This window comes from Biomphalaria glabrata, chromosome 12, assembly GCF_947242115.1.
Source record: "Biomphalaria glabrata chromosome 12, xgBioGlab47.1, whole genome shotgun sequence".
NCBI lineage: Eukaryota > Metazoa > Mollusca > Gastropoda > Planorbidae > Biomphalaria > Biomphalaria glabrata.
Genome location: NC_074722.1, coordinates 25,228,687 through 25,238,426, shown reverse-complemented (window position 1 = coordinate 25,238,426; position 9,740 = coordinate 25,228,687). Strand labels below are relative to the sequence as shown.

Below are 9,740 nucleotides of genomic sequence, written 5' to 3'. Positions count from 1 at the left end.
CAAACTTGAACACGTATCAATTATAAAAATTAATTTCTTTAAATATTTCGTTTTTAATAAATCTTCCCGTTATAAAAGTGTCGTCTGATCCTTTTCCGAACATGTTATGCTTTTGGTAGGGAAAAAGTTTAATTAGCCACCACTTTGTCAATAGTTTAAAGCTAGGTCTACTCTTATGTACTCTTAAGCACAGATAGGTAAAACAAAAGACTTCTGGCAATAGATCTTAAGCTACACCACTAAAGGCAATAATTTTAGAACGAAAAAATTATTTCCATTGTACCAAAAATTTTAGGCAAGAAACATTTTCTGAAAAAGAATGTTGACTACATAGATTAAGTAAATGTTATACACATCTAATGTAGGCGCGGTGGATGAGGGGTAAAGCGCTTCGCTTCCGAACCGTGGGTCCCAGGTTTGAATCCTGGTGAAGGCTGGGATTTTTAATTTCGGGATCTTTGGGAGCCTCTGAGTCCACCCAGCTTTCATGGGTACCTGACATTAGTTGGGGAAAAGTAAAGGCGGTTGGTCGATGTGCTGGCCACTTGACACCCTCGTTAACTCGTTAACTGTAGGCCACAGAAATAGATGATATTTACATCGTCTGCCCTATAGACCACAAGGTCTGAAAGGGGAACTTTTATACATATGTATTAAATAGCTTTTCTGTTGGTTCTTAAAATTTCCTCCTTTAAGGCTCCATACACCGATGCTGCATTTTTGTATATTCCTGAGCTCGACATATCATAAATTCAAGCTAACCCCCTTTCTAGACATTTTAAGATATTAAGTAGATCTGATCAGCTTTTTTTCTCCCTTAAAATCGTATAATTTATGAATCTGATCAGTTATGATCAGTATACTATGTCGTGTGTGCTTTCAAAGGAAAGACAAAGATGCTTAGAGTAATTCTGACTCTTATAAGTATATCTTTTACGTGGTTTTTTAAAACATTAAAAAACTGTTCAACATTATAGATACACTTTCGGTTATGGGTTTTATCTACACAACAGTTACATCATCTTATGGAAATTCTATATTCAATAAAGGCTTGTTGTTAATATGATCAAGAAATGTCAAATATTCGGATTTTATAGAAACAGTCCGTGCAATATATTCTTCCATTGTTTTTCATCTTTACATCAATCATAGCAACGACTTCCTTGTCAATTGTATTAGTAGCCGGATGCCCTTGTTTTACGATTTTCCAATGCTGATGACTATTCATCATACGTCTTTTGATATTCCAATTTTTGGACTGGCACATCGATTGTAACGAGTGAAGAGATGTAGTCAAACGATGATGAACAATTGTACATGGATTTATTCTGATAAAAGGCCACAGTAGAAGTCTCTGTCACTAAACACGTCGTTACCCTGGAATGTTCTATCGCTAACTGATTTTCCGGTCTCTAACCCAACATATCCCAATCGTCACTAGTCCCGTTCAATATGCGTCATCTATGGTGCGTCGCTAAATAACTAACCTATATAAATAAGGTGTCTAACAGATTCCTCCCCCCCTTGAAAAAAAAATATGTCAATATTTTTCCACTACTGTCAAGTCTTACAAGGGCATTTTCAATTTAAGGGGAAGACCACAAACATAAAATCTTGACATCTTCATCTTGACTTCTTCATCTTGACATTTTCATCTTGACTTGACAGTTCTTCATATTCAATGTCAATTGTTCATAACATTCCAGAATCATCTTCATTAGTACACAGTTCATCATGGAGGAAAATGTGGCATCTTATGGGTACTTCATACACTCACAAATGTTCTTCACTGGCAGTAATCTGATAAAATACAATATTTCAAAAAACAATTATAGACTTTATTTACACATTCAATAAATTTTTTCTTACCACCCTTTTATACGCTTTTGTCCATTTTTCTTTTATACTCACCCTTTTCCATAGAACTAACTTTCGTCAATGATATATGAAATGATTCACACAAAAAAAAATATCCATACTTACTTTTAAATGCTTAACATCAAATTTACTTATCTCCCTTTTCCATAACATATAAATGGTGTCAATATATTAATATATATTACATACTCAATATAATCATAGTTTATTTACAAAATTATTTCACTTCAATGTCATTCTAGACAATAGATCAGCTACAATATTCACAGATCCACTAATAGCTTTCACTTCAAATTTATATTCCTGTAGTGCTAAGAACCATCTATAAACACGACTGTTTTTCATGCTCTTTTGTTGTATATACTGAATAGGTTTATGATCAGTTAATAATATGAATTTCCTTCCTATTAGATAGCTCTCTAGCTTAGTAATTACCCATATTACAGCTAAGGCTTCTCTTTCAATGACACTATATTTTTTCTCTGCCTCTGACAATTTTCTGCTTACATATAATATAGGATGTAAGTTATCATAGTTCTGCATTAAACAACCACCAATAGCATTACCAGATGCATCAGTTGTGACATAAAATATTTTGTCTTTATCAGGTAGTCTTAATATTAATTCATGACTAAAAACATCTTTAATTCTGTCAATAGCTTTCACACATTCCTCATTACAAACTACTTTTTGAGGTTTTCCTTTTTTAAGTAAGTCATTTAATGGATTCACTATTTCTGCTAAGTTCTTTATAAACTTTCTGTAATAATTTACTATTCCCAATATACTTTTAATTTGTCTTTTTGTTGTAGGTATTTCAATATTAAGTACTTTCTTTATGTTATCTTCAATAGGGCTAATCATGTTGTTATTTACTTTATGTCCTAAGAAAATTATTTCTTCCAATCCTATTTCTACTTTTTCTGCTTGAATTGTAAGTCCACTTTCTTTTATTATTTTGAACACTTCTTTTACATCTACCAAATGTTCCTCCCAACTATTATTAAAAATACATATGTCATCCAAATAGCAAATAACATTTTCTTTGTTTCCAGTTATCATGTTCATCATTCTATTAAATGTGGCAGGTGCATTTACTAATCCAAAACTCATATAATTCCATTGAAAAATACCATATGGTGTTACAAATGCTGTGTAAGGTTTTGCATTTTCTGTTAAAGGTATTTGCCAATAACCTTTAGTTAAATCCAATTTAGTAAAAAATTTTGCTCCATTTAATTTATGTAAAATATCCTCTATATTTGGCATTGGATATGGGTCAAATTCTGTGATGTTGTTAAGTTTCCTATAATCAATACATAACCTTATATCTCCATTCTTCTTTTTGGCTATCACAATTGGTGAAGCATAAGGAGATGTTGATGGTTCAATTATACCTGATTCTAGTAAATTGTCTATTTCTTTCTTTACTTTGTCTTGTAAATGTAGCGGTATTCTATATGGCTTAAGCTTGATAGGTTTTGGATCTGTTACTTTAATGTCATGTTTAATAATATTAGTTTTTCCTGGTATGCTGGAAAAAATTTCTTTGTATTCCTGTATTATTTTAGTTATGTCTTTTGACTTTTCCTTATGTAAATTATTAAGATTAATCTTTTGCCAAGTTTGATTCTCTTTTGTTTCTATTACAGGTATTTCCTTAATATCATTTTCATTATGATTTTCATTTGTTATTATCATCAAACATTCTTCTCTTTCTGAAAATGTATTTTCTATTTCCTCCTGAATGTTTTGTATCAACTCGTCTTCTCTATCATGATACAGTTTCAAATTATTTATGTGATATGTTTTAATTTTCCCATTTATTTCAATTTGATAATTCACATCACTAATTTGTTTTATCACCTTAAATGGACCTTTCCATTGTTTACCAATTTTATTTTTCAGGTCATTTATCAATATTAATACATTGTTTCCTACTTCTAGTGTTTTCAATTGTCTTTTCTTATTTATATTCTCATGAGCACTTTGTTTGTATTTCTTATTGTTGTTATATGCTTGAGTCCATATTTCTTTCAATTCTGTTGTGATTGTTGTTTCACTGTCATTATTTAATTTATTCTCATTGTCTATTAGATTTTCTTTGAAAACATCTAATTCATCTCTAGGTTTTCTTCCATGTATTACTTCATATGGTGAAAATTGTGTTGCTTCATGGATGTTGTTTCTATGAGTAAATAGTACATAGTTAATGTAATGATCCCACTTGTTCTGATTATTCTGAATTATCTTTGTTAGTGATCTTTTTAATGAACCACCATATCGTTCACATAAACCATTACTCTCTGGGTGGTAAACCGAAGAGTATATGTGTTGTATATTGTATTGTTTAGTCCATTTCTTAAATTGTTCTGACTTAAACTGAGATCCCTGATCACTCAATATAATTTTAGGTATACCATGTCTTGTAATTACTTTTTGAGTTATGGCATTAATGATATTCTCTGCACTTGTATTTGATAATGGGATTGCCTCTGGGTATCTACTAAACATGTCTATTACTGTTAGAATGTATTTGTTATTATTTTCAGTTTGAATTAAAGGTCCTATTAAATCAATAGATACTTTCTGAAATGGTGCTGTAGGTTCATCCATTTCTTGAATAGGTGCTTTATTCACTAGGCTTTTGTTAGATCTCTTTTGACATATGTCACATGAGTTTATGTATTTATTGATTGTTGCTTTCATTTTGGGCCAAAATACTTGTTTTGACAAATTCCTATAACATTTCTTTACTCCCCTATGTGCTGCTAAATTATTATCATGTGTCATGATTAAAACATCTTTCCAATATTTCTGTGGTAAGACAAGTTGTTTTATTTTCTTGTTATCATTACTTGTTTGTCTAAATAATATTTTATTCTCTATACAAAATTTCTCCATTGGGTTATTATTGTTTTTATCTGATATTCTTGAATAAATTTTCCCAATAATATTGTCATTCATTTGTTCTAATGCAAATTTGGGTATTGTTTCTTTTTCACTTTGAGATATTTGTGTTTCAAGACTATTTTGTGTTTCATTTTCTATCTCTCTTTCCTTAATATCTGTATTTTCTATTTGTATTACATTACTGGTTTCTTTTCCTTTATCATTACTTATAACATTTATTGTATTTTCCTGTTTCTCATCTTGTTTATCCATTGATCTTGTTATTATCATACTTGTTATATTTTGTGTTTCTATGCTTTCATGATTTTGTCTTATGTTTTTGTATTTGTTTTGCCAGTCTTCTAATTCTTTTCTTGAACATTCTTTAACTCCTTTTATGTTTCCTACTAACATATCATATCTCATTTCTGGTATTGCAATGCCATCACAATAACCAGTGAAAAATGGAGTTTCAATGTACACCCTTATAGCTTTAAATTCCCTTACAGTGCCATCTGCTAATTCTACTTTCCTAGTAAACCCTTTATACCAATGATGTTTGACAAATTTAGTTTTTACTGCCAAAGTGTTACAACCTGAATCCCTGATTAATTCCACCGGAATTCTATCTACAAACCCTGGGTACACTGCAAAATTGTTCCTATTTCCTTCCATGAAATATACCCTATCTGCACCTTTATTTTTGTATTCCCTACTGTAACTCCTATTTCTATAATTTCCCCTGTCATTCCTATCTCTACTCCTATATCTACTGTTATTTTGTTCATTGTATCTATTTCTACTTCCAGACCTACTATTCCCTCTTCTACAGTTAGCTGCTATATGACCTTTTCCTTGACATTTAAAACAGGTTATTTCACTATATTTTCTATTTCCACTATTTGATCTGTTTCTATTTCTACTTCTATCAACATTTTCTTTGGTGTATCCTATTAAATCTACTTTGCTCTTATCTCTATCAGAAAATGGTTTATTTGGATAGGCATTTTTGTATACTCTCATTATTTCTGTTATTTCATCTATAGTTTTTGGATTTCTTTCTCTAATAAAAGATTGTAATTGAGGATCACATTTATTTACAAAGTTGTCCACTAGAATAAAATTTTTTAATCCTTCATAAGAGTTTGTCACTTTTTCTAATGTTACCCACTTATTGAAAAAATCCTTTTCCATATTAATAGTAGTTTGGGGTTCTATTCCTAATGATGGTATATTGTCAAAGTATTTCTTTCTGAAAGTTGTAGCATTATGACCATAAGCATTCAATAACTCTCTTTTTAAAACCTGATAGCTATCATCAATATGATGGTCATGATTTTGGCATATTGTTAGAGCTTGACCATGAACAAAGTCTATCAGTATTTCAGACCATTCTTCTTCAGGCATATTAAATGTAGACATTTTTGCCTCATATCTTTTTAGAAAATCACCAATGTCATCCTTCTGTTCATCAAAACTTTGTATCTTTCTCTTTAGCCATGTCTGCGAATTAGGGTTGTCTCTTTGAGTGGTATAATTATTTGAGTTATTTGTGTTATTTCCTTGTTCAGTTTGGGCTCTGGCTTGTGCTGCGTCCAATCTCATCTTCTCCATTTTAGCTTCATGCTCTCTAATTTTTTCTCTTTCTTTGTCTTGCCTTTCTATTTCTTCTTTCTGTCTCTCTATCTCTTGTCTTTTTTCTTCTTTCTGTCTCTCTATCTCTTGTCTTTTTTCTTCTTTCTGTCTCTCCATTTCTTCCTTCACCACTTGCTGTACATAAGCTGCTAAGTCCTTTCCTTTTAACTCCATGGCCTTTCCATCCTGCATAGCTGCTTCCTTAACCTCCTTAAGGTCCACATATGATGATGTAGCCATTGTGTTTTATATTTTATATATATTTTTACTTAGCCTATATTGGTTATGGCTATACTTTGTACTTATTTTATATTTAAGTTTTTACAAACTTTTATATAAGTTTAAGTCTCTATCTATAGATTTAGTAAATGAGTAAATCTAGTCTGAGTTATATTCAAATCTGCATATTAGATCTAGTATCACACAAATTTAAATTTAGTATATTATAGTATGTATAATAATACCTTTTAGATCTAGTTATCAAGAGCACTATAACTTTTAGATCTAGTATGAATAACTATGATCACTTTTAAAACCTGGTATGACTGAAGTTACAGTGAAGTGTTTAGAGTAAATTCAAAGACTGTCTAGAGTCTAGATCTAGATCTAGAGTAGATTATGGTTCTATTTAACCATACGAAACAAATATGTGTATACAATGTCAAATATATCTTCAACAAGATATATATATCTAGAATGTACTACCTTCATTCATTTTTCAATTCATAATATTTCAAATTAGAGTCTAGATAATCAAATGTACCAAAGAGATGTACAATTTGTAGATCTAAATTTAGCCAGACGACAGTGTTTGACTACATAGCCAGTTTCGGCATTATTCTCATGGCAAAATCATATTTGATTTTAACCGCTCAAACTAAAATTATTTTAGTCTGATTCACAGTAAAAGAATCCTACCCGCACTTTCTATCATTAAGTGAAAAAAAAATACAGATCTAATTAAATTAATAAAAATAAATAATTTAAAATAATATAAACAAATGAAATAATTAAATGAGACTATCGCTATGGGTTGGGATATGACAATATGGCACACAATGATAACGTCACGAAGTAACTAGGCAACAACGGATATGACGTTTACACAAACAAAACAAATTACAACCCTAAACGTATAATATAGTTTTTCATCTAAATTATGTCTTTACCCCGAACGGGTTTAAGGCTTCAGCACCACCTGATTTTACTCAGGCTAACATACCAAATTTAGACAAAATCTATTTCTAAGGGCAATCTAAACATATACTAATAAGAAAAATGGCACTTAGCTTTTGATAAGAAAGATCCCTTTGTTCGGACTCCCGAATATGCTAGATCACAACAAATTCCACTGCCTCTCTTCCAGTTCTGACTCTGTTCTCCGGTGCTACCAGTATCCCACGTAATGCCACAGATGTCCTGATATGCCACAGCAAAATGTTCCAGTTTCTTCGACGACTGTTGATGACCGTATGTGTAGTTCCGACGACTTTGTGTACACAGTTACTGACGAATAGGTTAACGGTTCTTCTGGCGACGACTTGACTTGTGTAGACGACTACTGACAAATAACAGTCTCTTGACGGCAACTTGATCTGGACGACTGACGAATAACGAATTTCTTGACGATGACTTGATCTGGGCTGACGAATAACGGCTTTCTTGACGATGACTTGATCTGGGCTGACGAATAACGACTTTCTTGACGATGACTTGATCTGGGCTGACGAATAACGGTTCTCTAAAATAGTTCACTGCTTCTGCTGCTACTCTGGTAGTACGACGAAGTTCGCTGTTGTACGTTGCTTCACTAGACCAAACTGTCCAATGTAGACTGGGTGAAACCAAGGTCACCTCCGACGACGTTCCGTTATACGACTAACGGTTTTCAACGAAATTAAGTGGATGTAGCTGTTTCCACAACTTCACTATCAGCACGTCTAGATATCGTCTAGACCAACGAATACTACATAGATCAATGTTTAGTACTGATAAATATTACTTCACTAACCTTCCAAAGGTTAAACACAGTGACCGTTATAAACGTGGTAAGCAACCGGTTCAATGAGCAAACTGCTCCACAAGAATCTCTCCAAGGGTAAGACGACAGAGCGATTTAGTTAGCTACTAAACTTGTAGTACTCACAATACTTCTGACAGCGGGCAAACTGTCCTTCTCGAAACTGACGAGGTAAAACTTGATACTCGATGTGGCTCCTATGACGAAGAAAAAATATGTCCAACAGGTTCACTAACGATCTCTCACCCGTTATGAATGAACGGTTTCTCTGGCTGTAGGTCGATTCAGCATATGAAGATCAGGCGTTGATAATATACTGGTTAAGTAGACCAGACGTTGCGATGATTACTGTCCTGACGAAGGTCACCCTGAGTTAACGGCTCGTTGAACGTACGATCAAGAACATGTAGATCTAGAACAAAGTCACTCTGCGATGATTCTGTGTTCAGCCGTACTCCGATGAAATCTTATATCTTCAAGTGCACGACCCTCACCTGAGTAAACGTTCTGCTTCGAGGTCCGGTTCGATGTTCGGCTTCATCAGGGGTCCGGCTTCGAGGTTCGGGGTCGCCACTGTGATGTTGCTAGTTCAGGCTGTCTTGAAGTCAACCAATTACTCTGCAATCGTTTGGGTGTAATTGTTCGGGTGTATTACGTGCAGTTGAACGACAACACAAACAAGAACTGGCACATCGATTGTAACGAGTGAAGAGATGTAGTCAAACGATGATGAACAATTGTACATGGATTTATTCTGATAAAAGGCCACAGTAGAAGTCTCTGTCACTAAACACGTCGTTACCCTGGAATGTTCTATCGCTAACTGATTTTCCGGTCTCTAACCCAACATATCCCAAACGTCACTAGTCCCGTTCAATATGCGTCATCTATGGTGCGTCGCTAAATAACTAACCTATATAAATAAGGTGTCTAACACTATTCATCATACGTCTTTTGATATTCCAATTTTGGACTTTATATCCACCACTTAGAAAGTAACTAATTTGTACTTCATTTGTATAGAATTAGTTTAAAATAGTTGACAACAAAATACACATAATTTCTTACTATTAAGTGACTAAATCATCCTCAACAGGAAGCAGCAGTACCATTATTTTAACAACTGGTGTATTTTTCCTTTTGCTCGTGATAATCTTCTGCGCAATTAATGGGAAATTGGCACATGACATGAAGAAAGTATCTCCTAAACTATTGAAGTCTTTATTACTCAACTGATTCTTTGTAACATTGCCTTCACCTTGGCTAGAGTTTCTTTTACATTCAACTTCTGAAAGTATATGATCATCTTCAAAAA

General features: G+C 32.9%; 1 long non-coding RNA gene across 1 annotated transcript; it reads right to left on the bottom strand.

Annotated features, from left to right (window-relative positions):
- Nucleotides 1–1,306: 1,306 nt before the first annotated feature.
- LOC129922092 (uncharacterized) lies at nucleotides 1,307–9,355 on the bottom strand. The gene is made up of 2 exons (XR_008774098.1): nucleotides 7,111–9,355; nucleotides 1,307–1,800 (listed from the first exon to the last, which is right to left on the bottom strand). It is a non-coding gene; the product is annotated as an uncharacterized LOC129922092 (long non-coding RNA).
- Between the last annotated feature and the right edge of the window lie 385 nt (nucleotides 9,356–9,740).